Here is an 18,900-nt window from a genome sequence, read left to right on the forward strand (position 1 = left end):
TGAGTAAATACAAGAGAGCTTTTTCACTTGTCACTTCTTCGACTGCTTTAGCGCTCGACTTGGCTCTGTTGCTTAGTAAGCGTTCTGAGTCACCTACTTCCCAGTTGCCTATGAGAGAGGTTCCTCCGACATTTGTCCCGAAGGTTGAGGTTGCGGCCGATGCTGCACAGGCTATAGTTGCTGTGAACATTCCTGCACATTATGTATCGCAGTTCGTTCACGTCCCGTTCTCAAGACAGGAAGTGAATACTATTAGGCATTCTATTCCTGATATTAGGAAAAATCTGACAGGATTCTATAAAGAAATAGAGTCTGTCTTGCAATCCTCAGTGTTCACCTTAGGCGATATTGATTTGTTATTTCCTGTACTCCTGCCGTAGATTTGTGGAAACAAGTTAGAACTATAGATGACATGCCAGGGTTGGGAGATACATGGCTGAATATAGCTAGACTCAATGGAGAAAGGCCCGCTGGAGAAAGACGCCTCAGGTGATATTAACTTTGCCTGATAGAATCGTTGAAAAATTGAAAACCATAATTCCAGAGAAAATAATTATTTGGGACAAACTTACGGCCTGTGTCCAAGGAAAGTCTGAGGGTGCTACCGAGTTCTTTAATCGGTTCGAACAGGTATTCTCGGATTTCAGTGGACAAGACCTAGGCACAGAGTCTGGGAAAAGGTTATTTGTGGACCCATTTGTGCGTGGATTGCTGCCTGACATCCAGTAACAAATTAATGCTTCTGAGGGCGTTTGGCAGGCGAAGTCCCAATCAGAAGTACTGCACATGGCTCAGTACTACGAGAACCGTGTCAATAATGAAAAAGATAGAGTTGAACAACAAAAAGGTGATTTGAAGACTAAAGTGCTATTACAGCAAGTTGTTAGAGGCCCCAGAGGGGGTACTTCTCAGACTAGAGGTCAGTATGTCCCGCAAGGGAATGTGCCCTTGGGTCTTGTGAACATTAACCAGTGTGCCTATTGTCATCAAGAGAGTCATTGGCGTGCACAATGTCCCGTCCTTCGACAAAGGTCGAATAACATATTCGGGAATATGGGTAGACGATTCAGAGGTCGCCCGGGTGTAGGTGGCCCTGGTAGAGGTCAGTGTACACAGGATCCTCAGCAACCTTTTTCACAGGATAATCAGATTTCGAATGTGGACACCAGGAAAATATTTTATCATCCTTCCGCTGCATATTTATCTGAAGAGCTTCCTTTTGATGATATTCTGTTTCGTTAGGATTGCCCGAAGCAGGGTTTGGAACCTACACCTATTCCCGTCCATCAGAAAGGTCCCTACGTTGAAATGGTGGTGGGAAATAGGAAACATCAGTTTTTATAGATACTGGAGCACAGAAGTGTTCCATTGATCATTCACGGATTCCAAACATTCCACTGTCAGGGCAAACCAATGTTTCTGTAGGGTTTTCTGGCACACCAGTTGTTTGTCCAGTTTCTTTGTCGGTACCTATTTCTTTGGGTCCCTGTACAGACCACTATCCATTTCTGTTGACTTCGAATTGTGGAGAGAACTTTCTGGGGTTGAACCTGTTAAAAGAATGAAATGCAGTGATTTATTGTTCTTCTGATGTAGTGCGCTTGACGATTTCACCACAGCAATTTTCTGTCTCGCAATTCATGACTAGACCTTTGCTGCCAGAATTCATTGATGTACCAGAGAGCTTATGGGCTGTTGACGACAAAGAGGTTGGTGTTTTACAGATTGAGCCTGTTAAGATAGTTTTGAAACATGGAATTGAGCTGCCACGCATTCCCCAGTATAAGATTTCAGTTGAGGGCGAGCAAGCTTTGAAATGCATTGTTTCCGATTTTGTGCATCGCAGGGTGATTGAAGAAATTTCAGGAAGTTTGTGTAATAGTCCGATTTTACCCGTGTACCAGAAAGGCGATAATGCAATTCCATTCCATTTCATAATTGATTTATGTGCCATTAATAAAGTTGTCGCTCCACAATTTCCAATTGTACCTGATGTGACGACAATCTTAACCATGATTCCAGCTACAGCTACTTACTTTAGTGTTGTAGATCTAAAGAATGCTTTCTTTAGTATTCCTATACACAAGGATAGTAGATACTTGTTCGCGTTCACCTTAGACGGACGCTCGTTCACATTTACTTGTGCACCTCAAGGGTACACAGAGAGTCCTAGCATCTATAGTAGGGCTTTGAAAGAACAGCTTGATACCGTTGAATTGCCCTCTACTTGTACATTGCTCCAATATGTTGATGACTTGCTTTTAGCTGCTGACTCTGAGAGCGCCTGTAAGGAGGGCACTGTGTTATTGCGTATCCTTCTAGCTAAGCATGGTCACAAAGCTTTGCTTAAGAAATTTCAATATTGTTGCCAGGAGACCGCCTATTTAGGCTATCTCCTGTCAAAGGAGGGAAGACGATTGACACCTGAAAGAATAAAACACATTTCTGGCATGTCTGTCCCAAATACACAGAAGGAAGTTAGATCCTTGATAGGTATGGCTTCTTACTGTAGGTTGTGGATCCCAAATGTTTCACTAGTGATCAAACCGATGTTGGCTTTGACAAAGAAGGGCATTTCTTCGCCATTGCCGTGGAACGTGGAACACCAGCAATCGTTTGACTTGCTTAAGACTGCATTATGCTCTGTACCAGTTTTGGGCACACCAAACTATGAAAGGGCCTTTGTGTTGTTTGTGCATGAATGTGATGGATGTGCTTTGGCTGTATTAACGCAAGAACATGGAGGGAAGAATAGGCTGTGCGGTTACTTTTCTTCTGCCCTTGATCCTGTAGCATGCGCCTTGCCAAGATGTTTGCGAGCTGTCGCTGCTGCTGCTGCGTCTGTAAAACAGAGTGAGGGAATGGTCCTAGTCCATGATCTAACCCTGATGGCACCTCACTCTGTAGATGTTCTACTGAACCGAACCCAAACGAAACACCTCACTTCTGCACGGTATGCACCAGAATGGAAGATACCAAAACAAAATAAATATGCCTCCAACATAATTACCTCACAGAAACTGCACAGCAAAAAGCAACAGCAGACCTATACAGCAGTAACAGCAAAACTTACCAAGAACCTAGTAAGTACACAACATTTTTTTAATATATTTATAAACTTTCTGTATTAGGTACACCAAAAATAATATTTATTTTTTTTACACAGAAATGTCCAGTACTTTGGAATGGCTGGAAGAAAATTTCCCACAGGATGAAATGAGTGAACATTTCTCTATATAAGCCAATTAATAACCATTACTATATGTGTACTTAACAATTTTTTTTTAACAGACCATACAGACACTAAAAATAATATACCAAGAGAGACATTAGAAAATCCTCTGCAGTGAATGGAATTAAAAATGGATATGTTAATGAAAAATTTCATTATTTTAAGACACTGAGGGTCATTCTGAGTTGGGTGCTAAGGGATACTGGGCACTGGTAAGGGGACCGGTGCCGGTAATCCCTTACCGCCCAATTCCGAGGTCCCTTAGCGGGAATTGTAAAGGACCTGTGGCCTGAAATTAAGGTGTCCTAAGAACATTCTCCCTGTTCGCATTGTCCGCAACCAGAATGAATATGTCCGTAGAACACGTAGCATGTCCACCTGTCCGCAAATGTGTGAAGCACTTTTATTTTGTTCGGGGTCCTGAACACTCTCCATAGGGACCCTGCGCGCATGTGCATCACACTCTTGGGTCCTACGAACATGGCGCCTGTCCGTAACAGTCCGCCCCATGCGTGTCACACTTTTAAATAGTTTGGGGACAGGAACACTGTCCGTAGAATACTCACACGTATGGGCTCAACCGACCCCATGCATTTAAGTGCTTTTTTGAGCAATACACAATATTTTCCGGTAAAAGTTCACCCTTGCACATGTCCCAGACAATGTCCCTGGAGATCTACATACTATTTGGACGTTTTTGAGACCTTTCTTGGTGTTCGATCCATCCGCGGACAGCGTGGGTGTCCGCGAAGCATGCACCTGCACCCCTTTAAAAGGCCACATCCCAGAGCTCCAGGATATACACTACTCGACACTGCTGGGTTGCTCTTTTGTGTTGCTCAAGTTCTGAGTTCTTGCTGGTCTCTACGAACTTTGAAAATGGCATCCATGGCTATTCCTGCTGCAGTTGCTTCAGCCTCTGCACCACCCCACCCCTCTACCACCACCACCTCCCCAAGGGACTGCAGAGTGGAACAGGCATGAGGATGCAGAGGAGAGTGATGTAGAGGATGAAGAGGATGAGGTAGCGGAAGTCCTTCTGCTAGAACTCATTGTGAATCTTGGGTGTGGAGATTATTTGCCACTCTTGGTGGAGTACCAAAAGCATGTGCAAACAAGGTGTGCTGCACTCAGTGCAAGATGGTGCTGAGTCGTGGAAGCCTTCTTCATATAGCTTTGGTACTACATCACTGAAGCAACACCTAAGGTCGTTGCACGGTGGGGCTGTTCGTAAGTTGTACCTTGCGATAAACGTAGTAGGTTGAGTTCCCATGCAGCATCCTCTGTTTTCGATCCTGCCACCACGAAAGACACTCCTCTGGAACAGCACATCCCTCCAGCTGCCTTACAGGCCATTCGTGATGCTATTGAACCTTAACTTTAGAGGGTCACAGTATTGTGTATGTACTGCGATGCAGTCCGCAGACATCTAAAATCTTTGCAGTGCTGCCCTGTCACAACTATTGCACCTTTCTCTGGGAGGAAGTGGTGGCTCTGAAAAAATGTGTGTGCCACGAAACATAATGTTTTCATTCTGAAAAGAGGACATACAAACATCTCTCAAAAAGGCACAGACAGCCATGTTAACATTGCACCTTGCTTTCTCCATTTGTGGACCAAATGAAAAAGAACGCAGCCACATTTGTCTCTGCGCAATACGGGAAAAAATTACTCTGCAGTTTGAATACATGTCCATGACTTTGCCAAGTCCTTCTTTCATTGCAAATTGCAAAGAGATACCAGCCACTTGTCCTTATGTGTTCCCTCCACAATTAATAATAATAATGTCTGGTTGACGCTGTGTCACCAAAGTAGGACAGAGAGGTACCAAATCCAGCCACTTCATTCCATACACTCCATGCCAGTGCACTTCCACATTAGGGAATCCAAGATGTGCAGCCACTCCACAGTGGTCTGCATGCATCTCCAACCAATTTATCCACGAATCTCCCAAAATCCAAACAATCTTCTTTCTGAAACACACAGCCATAGCTACGTGCTCTCCTCTCAGGAAAAAGACTTTCTGACAAACTCACACCCAGTAAAGTTTATTGACCAATCCCTTGCTCTGCTAAGTCTCATTTGCATACCTCTCAACCTCAAAATCCCTGTATGTAATACGCGGTGTCCGCGGACCACCCAGCATCCGCTGACAAATCGTAAAATCTGAGAGTGGGGAATGAAAATTTTAATTGTGTATCCCATTTCCCCTTTGAGGTTGGCTCTGAAAAGAGCCTTTATTTATTTTTTAAGATGCTTCAGAAACACCTTTATTTTATATTTTCTTTTCTTATTTTCCTCCAAATATCTTCACATTAGCTTCTCCAAAGCAATCCTTATATTATAAAACAGCATGGCATTTCCCATGAAAGATAAAGAAATGCCATCTGCTTTAAAGTAAACAATATTACCAGATTCAAAGTTCTCATTATTGCAAAAAAGAACACCCCAGCTCTAATCATAAAAGCAAACATGCCTTGGTTAATTAAACACCTAGCAACATTTTGCTGAGGAGAAAAAACATAACTATTGTCCTATACTGCCCTAGGTAACAAAGCAGAAAAAATAACCTTGGCATTTGGAAGGACTTTCATGACTGCCTGAACCAAGTTTTGCAGATCTTACAACGAGGTAGGGGTACTGACATAGCCCAAATACACAGCACCACAGTACAGGACAACTACATCTGGACTATGGAACCTAGCCATATCCTGACACACTTCCAACTTTGCCTGCAAAGTAAATCCAGGCACAGTACTCCACACCACCTCCACGCCTTTTACATCAAAATTCTTTGCCACATTCCTACATTTAGCATACAGCTCCAAACTATCAACAAACATATCTCCGAACACCAACACCCTGACTTTCTCCACCTCTGCCATCTTCACTACACACAGCCTCTTTAAATACAAACCACAACACCTGATTGGCTGATCCCTACAGTACTATTTCCATGCCAGACATGTTGAGAAGACCTGTTTGTGGCACGCCCTGTTCGCGGACAGCTGCGGTGTCCGCGGAGCGCGTAACAATGGAGCAGCCCTTCTACCTTTTCAACTTCACTCTCTGCACCAGTCCCTCATTGGCTACTGTTAAGCAGTCACACAACCATCCGCCAACAACATGCAAGAACTCTACATCTCACTCCATAATGACAGATCAGCACTTTAGATGTACTATTGATCACTCTCAGTACAATTGAGCTGTGACTGCAAAGGACCTACAGCAACAACTACTATAAATCTCCCAAAGATTTCTACTTGTAGATTCATGCACATCCACATGCATCAACGCAAACTACAGGTATGAATATTTTCTGCACAGTACATGTACAGCTCTTGTATGAATACATATAAAAAGAGTAACTGCCACTTACCCTGTATAACCTCTAAAATAAACTTACTGTCATTTCTCCCATCTGCTGTGATCAAGTGCCACTTGCAGACCTGTCTGTTGTTCTCCAAATCCTTGTTTACACACAAAGCTATCTAAAAAAGTGTCATTTCATAATAAAAGATGAGAGAAATAACAGTATAATTGTGGAAAAAGGCTCTTTAGTGTATTATAAAATGACACACAGCCAGGATGAGTACATGCATCTTTATTCATACACACAGATAGACCATATCATTACAACGGCTCCCAGCTAAAAAAAACACCACTGCCTCCACATCAAATCCTTCTGCTTTACTTCCCACATCTTCACAAATGCATACATGGCATGCTTTTCTGTACTGTTCCTGCCATTTACCCTATAAATATAGCAAAAAAAGCATATGATTATTTCTTCGATCTCCTAACATCCAATAACACAGCTTTAAGAAGCCAAGTGTGCTCTGTACACTTACTATTATACTAATTTGTAAAGCATGTGCAGCTAACAGATTCTATGTACAATATAGAGGATGCACATAGGGAAATGAAAGTGCATGTACATACAATGCTCAGTTATCAGAAAACACTAATACTGCAAAAACAAAAAAACAATGTCTATATTAACAACAGTGCTATAAACACATGTATTTACTAACTTCTTTCTTTTACAATTACAGAGAAGAGCACTCTCCTGAAAAGCAGCAGCGTCTGAAGTACGAACACGAATTTAGAAGAAACCTACTCTTTCCATACAAAAAAGTAAGTGCAATACTACCATAACGTTTTAACTGTTTCTCAAACACACTAGAAGTCTAGTATTGTAGAACAAAAAAGTGTATTAACCCTGTACCATTAGATGTAGTATTAGTGCTTCCCCTCACCAGCTGCATACTTTGTATTGTCATCTGAACCCCAGTATAGTAACACACAAATACAAGAATAGTCTTCCCAACTTGATGTAGCTGCCCATTGCACAATCACACACCTCCACATACATCTTTACCATCATACTCAGACACTCATGTACAAACCACACATTCACTGCACAACAGCCCAACCCACACTTTTTTTTTCTCCAACAGACCCCAAAGAATGCCTACCAAAAAGCAACTGCGTAGAAAGCAACGCAGAAGTAGAGCAAATCAAAATAAAAGTGTCCAAAACAAGCATCCATCTCTAGCAGAATTTGTACAAAAAAGTTCAAACTAAACAGATAATACAGTCATTAAACGAAAAAAAAACAAGCTTCCAGTACAGAAACTTTGCCTCCTCTTTCAAAATGTAAAACAAAACAGAAAGTGATTAACACAACTTCAGCTACCACTACTACTAACACTGCACCTATGTAGTGGCAAGTAACCATATACAAAAAAATATATATTTTACTAAAATGTTCCACAACAGAGTCCTTCAGAACCTTATAAAAACAAGAGGTGAAATCATGCACAACCCTTAAAACCTACAGTAGAAAATTAATCCTTGAAGCTCTCATAGAGAGTACAATCCTTCTCAAAAGGATTTGTTTATTTTAGTTTTAAACAAAAATAGCTTCTTAAACATCTGTGGAGGTGAGTGGAGTCTCACCACGAGCACAGAACCATATTTTAATGAAGAAGCAGACAAAGAAAAGCAAACAAATCCAATTGCCATACATAGCAGTGGACGAGGGTATGAAACACTTAATAATACCATTATGGAACAAGAAACGCTGCTCACAAAAATATCCCCAGAAAACTCAGCATCACCTCTCCTTTCCACTGAGCCAAAACGCCCAGTCTACAAATGACTGTGCACATCAATGTGGAACATTGCCAAAAAATCTTTCAAATCTTTACGCCAATTCCTCAATCAGTATGTAAAAAGCAAAGACAAATTCAAAATGAAACTACTACAAAATATGAATGACTGTCCACTGCGCAAATACACAGGACTACACGGGCATTCATTAGCCGGCATTTCAGGACCTATTTGCGAAAGCACCTTCCATCATATCAAAATGATATCAACACATCATTCAACTAGAAGAAATCTGGTCCATAAACTCTACTATGCTAAAAGTTCTGCTTTAGCACTAGCCAATTTAAATAACAATCTTCTACATGGTACAGCCAAACAACTACTCAAAGAAATAGAGCATATCCAGTAAATATTTTGGAAGTGACAGCCACTTACAAAATGCAATTGCTTTACAACAAACTAGCAACTACTGTACAAATAGCAACCTTCTATTACACACACACAAAAAAGAAATAGTAAAGTTTCAAAGTACATCCGCTGAAGTACCAAACCATGTGCGTGTGTGTTTTACCACAGGAATTTTTATAAAAGTAGCACAAAAACTATAGACATTACGTACAAAATAGAAGACAATGAAGATTCCAAATGGTTCCAATTATCTCTGTACCTTATAGCAGAATACAAATATGAAATTACTGACCCCTTAAAACTATGCAATTACTGCACTGCAAAACTTGACAACAACCAAACTCCTTCACGTGCTATCACAATTAACTTGGAATTATTCCCACTACCAAAACCCCTGCAACAACTAAAGTTATATGAGAGCATCATAATTCAAACAGTGCACCCATTTCAAGCAATAATATGCCTTCAACCAAAAACAATAAAATTACCTCCCTTTGAATTAGTGAAAGGCATTAGTGGCATTAGATCTCAAAGAAAATGTGCACACTCTGGGAGTGCAACGTCCAATAGATCATACTTTAATTGTGTTAGTAAATGGCGTACCTACAAAAGACAAATGAATTTGGCAACAACCCGTGAACTTACATAAAGTTAGACAAGCCCTGCAATATCTAAAAGACAACAATGAATACTACAAAGAAATTAATATTGAATAAAACCTGAGATAAGCCATTGAAATTATTCAAGAGTCACCAGCAACTGGTCAATTTCAACTTATAGATCATGCTAAAGAATGCAATATTTTAGACCATTATACAATTCATCCATTGCACTCTAAAGACACCATAGATGATTCACTGGAAACTTACCAAATGCAACAAGCCAAAAGATCTCCAATCAGCATATGGGAATAAAGTATAGAAGCACATGCCTTTCCTCTGCTCTTTTCTAATTCAAAAGGAGGAAGGTACGATGATAGACCCACACAAATAACAGCATCAGAATATCGCTCTTTACGAATGTATTCTGACGACCCAAGATTCAGACAAAATGTTGAATACATATTCCACCTTCTCTTTGAAAGTGAACTAGCAACTCTATGCTACGGAGTTGCACACACAATAAAATCAGGTACCCATTTTCAAAATATGTCAGCTATGCAATTACTACAAAAAGTGCAAGAAAAAGATGAGGTTTTACAGTCAAGCATTACAAATCTTTTAGCAAACATGCGTGGTACAATGAATACTGGTTCCGGCATCACGGAGATGTACGCTGTATGATAGGAAACCTTGGCCCACCCACTTGTATTGTTACATTAAGTTGTGCAAAATATGCATGAGAAGATTTACACGATTTCCTACGCATAGTAAACAAAAATGAAAAAACATAGATATAAAAACACCGGGAGAACACTGCTCTCTAGATCCTGTAAATGTATCAAAATATTTCCATCATCACTTCATTGCTATCCTACACTTTATTTGTAATAAAATTGTTCCTCCACTCAGAGAAGTACAATACTTCTTTTGGAGAAAAGAATACCAAGCCAGAGGAGCACCACACAGCCACATGCTTTTATGGATTAAAGATGCTCCTAAATTTGGTCAGGACAGTGATGCCACTGTTTTGCAGTTTATCCAAAAATATGTCACTTGTGAAATTCCTTCACAAACAACACATAGTGAGCTTCATGCACAAATTTTACAATTTCAAAGACACACATGTGGGAAATATTGTCATCGCAAATATAAAAACAAAGGAAAATACTACACCAAATACAGCTTCGGTTTCCCTAGACCAGTTACAACAACAGGTCAAGTAAACAACATCATGTCTTCAGGTAGATATAGTGTCAAAGGTAAATCACCTAAGAACAAATATTACATAAAAATAACAGAAGAATCAAAATATATCAATGATTACAATGCAATCATTGCCATCCTATGGAATGTAAACATAGATGTGCAGTACATCGCAGACAATTCCACTGCAGTTGCACGATATGTCACAGCCTACATAGAGTTTTGCCAAAGCAGAAAAACAGAGCTTCAAGACCTCTCTGATGACATATCATCTGACAAAACACTGTCATAGAAATTGTACAGCTTAGGCATAAAAATGCTCTCTCATAGAGAATGTGGCTGCTATGAGGCTGCAGACCATTTAACCGGTACTGCCTTGTATGGAAAATCTGAAAATATAGTATGGCTAAGTCTTGATCCTGCTAAATGTAGAAAAAGAGTTATCAAATCATATGAGGACATAGAAACAATAGCCAAACATGATCCCAACAGCTAAGACATTTTGAAAAACAATTTACTGGACACATACTAACCAAACAGGAGTACCACTTTGGAAACCGACTGGCCGATTCATGGGATAATTAGCGCGGTGCAAGTGGCCAAAAACGTGTGATTCGCAGTGGAATAGCGAAAATCGCAGTGCAAGTGCGAAAATCGCATGAAAAGCAGCGCACATCGATTCATGGAAGGCTGTGCGCGAGAAAACCATCGGATGTGCGCTAAAAAAGTGCGCGGCGCACGTTGGCGCACAGGCCATCTAACGGCGTGCGCCAGGTCACAGCGAAAATCGCACATGCCACAGCGAAAAGCGCACATAGCGCGGCGCACACAACAAAAGTAGGTGGAACACGGGGCGTAACACTCGGAATGGGGAACAACTTGCCAAAATGTGGGCATCACGGGGGAAGTACAGGGTGCAAGTGCGCGGAACGCCCACACGCTCGCCTACAACACGTATTCATGGAATCGAATAGGGCAAAAAAGCGCACGGTCAAACCAGCGCACAGGCACAAACACGACCGCCACAAGAAAGCAGGCGGTAGCGTCTCAGCGCCTGCAATAAATGTGCGCCAAAAGGTGCGCCAACAAATAGCACCTATATACAGCCATGATGAATGTCCTATACTGTGGCCCTCCAGGACAAATGACGTGCCAAGGGGTACCCACAAACACGGACACCCGCTGACTGAAAAATAACGTGTGCGTGTATTCCGGGGTGCGTGGGTACTTTCACACGCGATTTGGCTGGGTACGTGGATCTCAGGGGTGCGCGGGAAGTCTCACACGCGATTTGACAGGGTACGTGGATTTCAGGGGTGCGCGGGAAGTTCCACACGCGATTTGGCCGGGTACGTGCGTGGGAATTTCCACACGCGACTTGGCTGGGTACGTGGATCTCAGGGGTGCGCGGGAAGTCTCACACGCGATTTGGCAGGGTACGTGGATTTCAGGGGTGCGCGGGAAGTTCCACACGCGATTTGGCCGGGTGCGTGCGCGGGAATTTACACATGCGATTTGGCAGGGTATGTGGATTTCAGGGGTGGGCGGGAAGTTCCACACGCGATTTGGCCGGGTACGTGCACGGGAATTTCCACACGTGACTTGGCTGGGTACGTGGATCTCAGGGGTGCGCGGGAAGTCCCACACGCGATTTGGCTGGGTACGTGGATCTCAGGGGTGCGCGGGAAGTCCCACACGCGATTTGGCAGGGTACGTGGATCTCAGGGGTGCGCGGGAAGTCCCACACGCGATTTGGCAGGGTACGTGGACTTCAGGGGTGAGCGGGAAGTTCCACGCGCGATTTGGCCGGGTACCTGCGTGGGAATTTCCACACGCGACTTGGCTGGGTACGTGGATCTCAGGGGTGCGCGGGAAGTCCCACACGCAATTTGGCTGGGTACGTGTATTTCAGGGGTTTGCGGGAAATTCTACATGCGATTTGGCTGTGTGCTCCCAGGTATTCCCTGTACACCCTCCACGGTCCCTGCAGGCAGCCGACACCACAGGGGACTACCCTGCACACCTGCTCATGTCACCCAGCACCCCCACCCCCCAGCATCCAGGGGCACCCTCCACCAGGCCCCCACTCATGGCCCCTATCACCCCCACCCCCAGCAGTGCAGGGGCACCACCACCAGGCCCCCACTCATGTCCCCCTGCACCCCCACCCCTCAGCATCCAGGGGCAGCACCACCAGGCCCCCACTCATGTCTCCCACCACCCCCACCCCCCAGCCACCATGGGCATCCCCCACCAGGCCCCCACTCATGTCTCCCACCACCCCCACCCCCCAGCAGTGCAGGGGCAGCCTCCACCAGGCCCCCACCCATGTCTCCCACCACCCCCACCCCCCAGCAACCATGGGCAGCCCCCACCAGGCCCCCACTCATGTCTCCCACCCACCCCCACCCCCCAGCCACCATGGGCAGCCCCCACCTGGCCCCCACTCATGTCTCCCACCCACCCCCACCTCCCAGCCACCATGGGCAGCCCCCACCAGGCTCCCACTCATGTCTCCCACCCACCCCCACCCCCCAGCCACCATGGGCAGCCCCCACCAGGCCCCCACTCATGTCTCCCACCCACCCCACCCCCCAGACACCATGGGCACCCTCCACCAGGCCCCCACTCATGTCCCTCTGCACCCCCACCCCCCAGCATCCAGGGGCACCCTCCACCAGGCCCCCACTCATGTCCCCCTGTACCCCCACCCCCCAGCATCCAGGGGCACCCTCCACCAGGCCCCCACTCATGGCCCCTATCACCCCCACCCCCAAGCAGTACAGGGGCAGCACCACCAGGCCCCCACCCATGTCCAACTCATGTCTCCCACCACCCCCACCCCCCAGCATCCAGGGGCACCCTCCACCAGGCCCCCACTCATGTCCCCCTGCACCCCCACCCCCCAGCATCCACGGACACCCTCCACCAGGCCCCCACTCATGTCCCCCTGCACCCCCACCCCCCAGCATCCAGGGGCACCCTCCACCAGGCCCCCACTCATGGCCCCTATCACCACACCCCCCAGCAGTGTGGGGCACCCTCCACCAGGCCCCCACTCATGTCTCCCACCACCCCCACCCCCCAGCCACCATGGGCATCCCCCACCAGGCCCCCACTCGTGTCTCCCTCCACCCCCACCCCCCAGCAGTGCAGGGGCAGCCTCCACCAGGCCCCCACTCATGTCTCCCATCACCCCCACCCCCCAGCAGTGCAGGGGCACCCTCCACCAGGCCCCCACTCATGTCCAACTCATGTCTCCCACCACCCCCACCCCCCAGCAGTGTGGGGCACCCTCCACCAGGCCTCCACCCATGTCTCCCACCACCCCCACCCCCAGCAGTGCAGGGGCACCCTCCACCAGGCCCCCACTCATGTCTCCCACCACCCCCACCCCCCAGCATCCAGGGGCACCCTCCACCAGGCCCCCACTCATGCCCCCTGCACCTCCACCCCCCAGCATCCAGGGGCACCCTCCACCAGGCCCCCACTCATGTCTCCCACCACCCCCACCCCCCTGCCACCATGGGCATCCCCCACCAGGCCCCCACTCATGTCTCCCACCACCCCCACCCCCCAGCAGTGCAGGGGCAGCCTCCACCAGGCCCCCACATATGGCCGCTATCACCCCCACCCCCCAGCAGTGCAGGGGCAGCCTCCACCAGGCCCCCACTTATGGCCCCTATCACCCCACCCCCCAGCAGTGAGGGGCAGCCTCCACCAGGCCCCCACCCATGTCTCCCACCACCCCCACCCCCCAGCCACCATTGGCAGCCCCCACCAGGCCCCCACACATGACTCCCACCCACCCCCACCCCCCAGACACCATGGGCAGCCCCCACCAGGCCCCCACTCATGTCTCCCACCCACCCCCACACCCCAGCCACCATGGGCACCCTCCACCAGGCCCCCACTCATGTCCCCCTGCACCCCACCCCCCAGCATCCAGGGGCACCCTCCACCAGGCCCCCACTCATGTCCCCCTGCACCCCCACCCCCCAGCATCCAGGGGCACCCTCCACCAGGCCCCCACTCATGGCCCCTATCACCCCCACCCCCCAGCAGTGCAGGGGCAGCACCACCAGGCCCCCACTCATGTCCAACTCATGTCTCCCACCACCCGCACCCCCCAGCATCCAGGGGCACCCTCCACCAGGCCCCCACTCATGTCCCCCTGCACCCCCACCCCCCAGCATCCAGGGGCACCCTCCACCAGGCCCCCACTCATGTCCCCCTGCACCCCCTCCCCCCAGCATCCAGGGGCACCCTCCACCAGGCCCCCACTCATGGTCCCTATCACCCCCACCCCCCAGCATCCAGGGGCACCCTCCACCAGGCCCCCACTCATGTCCCCCTGCACCCCCACCCCCCAGCATCCAGGGGCACCCTCCACCAGGCCCCCACTCATGTCGCCCTGCACCCCCACCCCCCAGCATCCAGGGGCACCCTCCACCAGGCCCCCACTCATGTCCCCCTGCACCCCCACCCCCCAGCATCCAGGGGCACCCTCCACCAGGCCCGCACTCAATGCCCCTATCACCCCCAACCCCCAGCAGTGTAGGGGCAGCACCACCAGGCCCCCACTCGTGTCCAACTCATGTCTCCCACCACCCCCACCCCCCAGCATCCAGGGGCACCCTCCACCAGGCCCCCACTCATGTCCCCCTGCACCCCCAACCCCCCAGCATCCAGGGGCACCCTCCACCAGGCCCCCACTCATGTCCCCCTGCACCCCCACCCCCCAGCATCCAGGGGCACCCTCCACCAGGCCCCCACTCATGTCACCCACCACCCCCACCCCCCAGCCACCATGGGCATCCCCCTCCAGGCCCCCACTCATGTCTCCCACCACCCCCACCCCCCAGCAGTGTGGGGCACCCTCCACCAGGCCCCCACTCATGTCTCCCACCACCCCCACCCCCCAGCCAACATGGGCATCCCCCACCAGGTCCCCACTCGTGTCTCCCACCACCCCCACCCCCCAGCCACCATGGGCAGCCCCCACCAGGCCCCCACTCATGTCTCCCACCCACCCCCACCCCCCAGCCACCATGGGCAGCCCCCACCAGGCCCCCACTCATGTCTCCCACCCAGCCCCACCCCCAGCCACCATGGGCATCCCCCACCAGGCCCCCACTCATTTCTCCCACCACTCCCACCCCCCAGCAGTGCAGGGGCAGCCTCCACCAGGCCCCCACTCATGTCTCCCACCACCCCCACCCACCAGCAGTGCAGGGGCACCCTCCACCAGGCCCCCACTCATGTCCAACTCATGTCTCCCACCACCCCCACCCCCCAGCAGTGTGGGGCACCCTCCACCAGGCCCCCACTCATGTCCCCCTGCACCCAGGTCCTCACAATCCCCAATCATGTGCGTTATGGTCAGCCTCCACAGCCAAAAGGCCCTACCAAGTAACCCATTCACCCACATGGAAATGGAAATGACATGTTACACCCCCAATGTTCATAAAGCAAATGAACCCATGTCCGTCACACACAATGGTTGCAATTGAATGGGAAAACACCCAACATGACATGCATGAAACCAATGAGATGATACCACACAGTGAAGTATGAAAACAAAATTGTATTAAAAAAAATTGAATGCAAATGAAATGAAACAAACCACAATGGCAATGAAAAAAACATAAGCTGCATGTCTGTCCAAAAAAATCAAAACTATGAATCCAAATCCAAAAAAATGTTGTCCAAAGTTACATCAAAAATAAAATCAATCCGAGAGAAAAAAATAAATGCAAAGACCATTGCTCCATGGAGAATAAATAAAAAAATAAAACAATCCAATGAAGAACTATGTACAAAACATCCAAGGGTCCATGAGCCCAACTGAACAAAGGAAACCTACAAAAAACCCTAACTAAAATGCAACTATATACAAAAAGTGGAGCAGTGTCCGTCGACTCAAAATCATAAGAAGAAACAAAGGAAACCTAAAACTAAAGAACTATATACAAAGGCGGCGGGCAAGTCCAGCGGCTCACTCCGTGGTGTTCCAGGCCAGGGCATCATCAAACTCCTCGTCTATGTCCAGGAGGCGGTCCTGTTCCATGGCCTGAGGGTCCGCGGGGACGACGCCATCTGCTCCTCCAACCCCCTGCGGATTGCCTCGAGGCACTCGGCCCGCCTCAGGGCCCTCCGCATGGAGTTCTCCGCCCTGACCATCGTGAGCCGCGCCTCTTCCGCCCGCCGCCGCTCCACACCTATCTGCTGGCCCAACCGCAGTCACACGGAAGACACTTCCTGTCCTGGGTCCTCCTGCCCTCCGGCCGATGCCTGCCCCTCCGATGTTGATGGCCCCAAGCCATGATGCCTCCCACGTTGACTCTGCTGCTGCCTCCGATGCAACTGCCTCTGCCAGCACGACGGCATCCAGGCTGATGGAATCCACCGACGCCGTCGTGCACGTGCCCTGCCTGATGATGCCGGCACATCCTCCATCTGCTGGAGTACAGTTGCTGTGGTGTCCACCCATGCTGGACCTCCGACTCCTGACTGTGGCAGGGATGGGATCCCCACCGAGCTGGCTGCATTGGTCAGGGCAGGTCCACAGGAGGACCTGGTGGCATCTGGGCCGGAAGACGGCAAGGAGAACGACCGGCGTATAGCCTCCACAGAGGAGGAGAGGGGCGCCAGATTGGCCGACACATGCAGGAAACCCCCGAACATGGAAGATCCCAATCGGGCCACGTCGGCACGGTGCTCTTCGTGATGATGTGCATGCTCCTCCCTGGAAGCACGCACGTCATCACGAATTGCACCCGTGAGCATCGCGACCCCAGTCAGGACCTTCTCCATACGGACACGGGTCCCCTCGTCCGCAGGTGGAGGGGAGTCAGGTGACATGGACATCCCCTCTACCTGCGGACGGGCCTGGGACGGGGCATCCCTGCTGGTGCATGGTGGTGCACTCACAGGGTCAGGGACAGCGACATGCACAGACCCCTCCACGGTGACCTGTGCTGCCTCCTGCCCCTGCCCCTGGACTGCACCATTTGCACCAGCAGGGATGCCCCCACCAGGCCCCATGTGTGCCTCAGTGGCGGCCTCCTCCTCCTCTGTGGAAACCACCAACCTGGATGGCTCCTCACCGTCTTCCGCCGTAGCAGGCCCCTGTGGGGGCTCACCCACCCCTTCCGCTGCAGCCGTGGGGGCATCCCCGCCGCCTTGCTCCACAGCGCCGTCTCCGCCCTCTTCTTCACTAGCCGCTGCGTAGAGGGAGACATAGAACACAAGCATTAGGGTACTGTTCAATGGTCCCCTAGACAGGAAACAATAGCAGATGAGTACCAGTGTCAAAGTACACTTCCATCATGTCCCTCCACAACACATGGGTCAGTCCAGGCAAAACACACACAGTAACAGGCATGCTGCATGCCATGGACATTTCCATACATTTCCAATGGACTCTTGAAACATACAATGATATGGAACTCACATGCATCATGGGTCATGCCTATCACATGCACACACTTCACCTCAGTCACATCCATCTGGCCTCATACACCCCAAACACAGCGGATACAAGGATAACTAGGCTGCATCAGTGAATCTGTGCATTGTCACACACATGTGTCATGCATCCATGGCATTCACAAGTCACAGACACGCAGGTCAGGCACACAGACATGGCTACCATATATGTACCTGGCATCAGCACCCATCCCTCACCCCCACCCATGTCCAGGAACAGAGACTGGCATGCTCTCATGTGTAAAATCTGCATAGGGTTCCCCATGTCGCATTTAAACACATGCAATAACCATGTGGTTCACACATCACTGGTCGCACATGCATTACCATGATGTCCCTGCACACATACATGCATACATGGCATATGTCACACATACAGGCAAGTATCAGACAACCAGCACACTGCAACATGCCCTGTCTCACACAGCAATGCTTGGCCACTTACCGCTCAACTCCAGACGGGTCTCCCTCTCAAGGATCTGGGCGTGGAGCGCTGGGGGCGTACGCGTTCCAGGACCCTCATCTGGATGGAACTCATGTGGCCCCGGCCCCCCTCCACGAGGCGCTGGGCCTTCATGAGGGTCCTGGACCTCAAGTCCTCCCAGCGCTTCTTGATCTTCTGGACGTCGCGGGTTGCCACCCCCTCCGCGTTGATGGCAACCACACAGTCGGCCCAGATCCTCTCCCATCCTTCCTTGCTGGCGCGGGACGATCCAAAGAGGGCATCATACTGCCCCAGGACATGCTCCACCAGGACACCAACTTCGGTGGCAGTGAAGCTGGTGCCCCTCTGCCCCTCTGGCCTGGGGTCGCCACTGGTGCCAGATGTGGAAGTGCCCGACATGGCAA

This window comes from Ambystoma mexicanum, chromosome 12, assembly GCF_040938575.1.
Source record: "Ambystoma mexicanum isolate Mex_15411 chromosome 12, UKY_AmexF1_1, whole genome shotgun sequence".
Lineage (NCBI taxonomy): Eukaryota > Metazoa > Chordata > Amphibia > Caudata > Ambystomatidae > Ambystoma > Ambystoma mexicanum.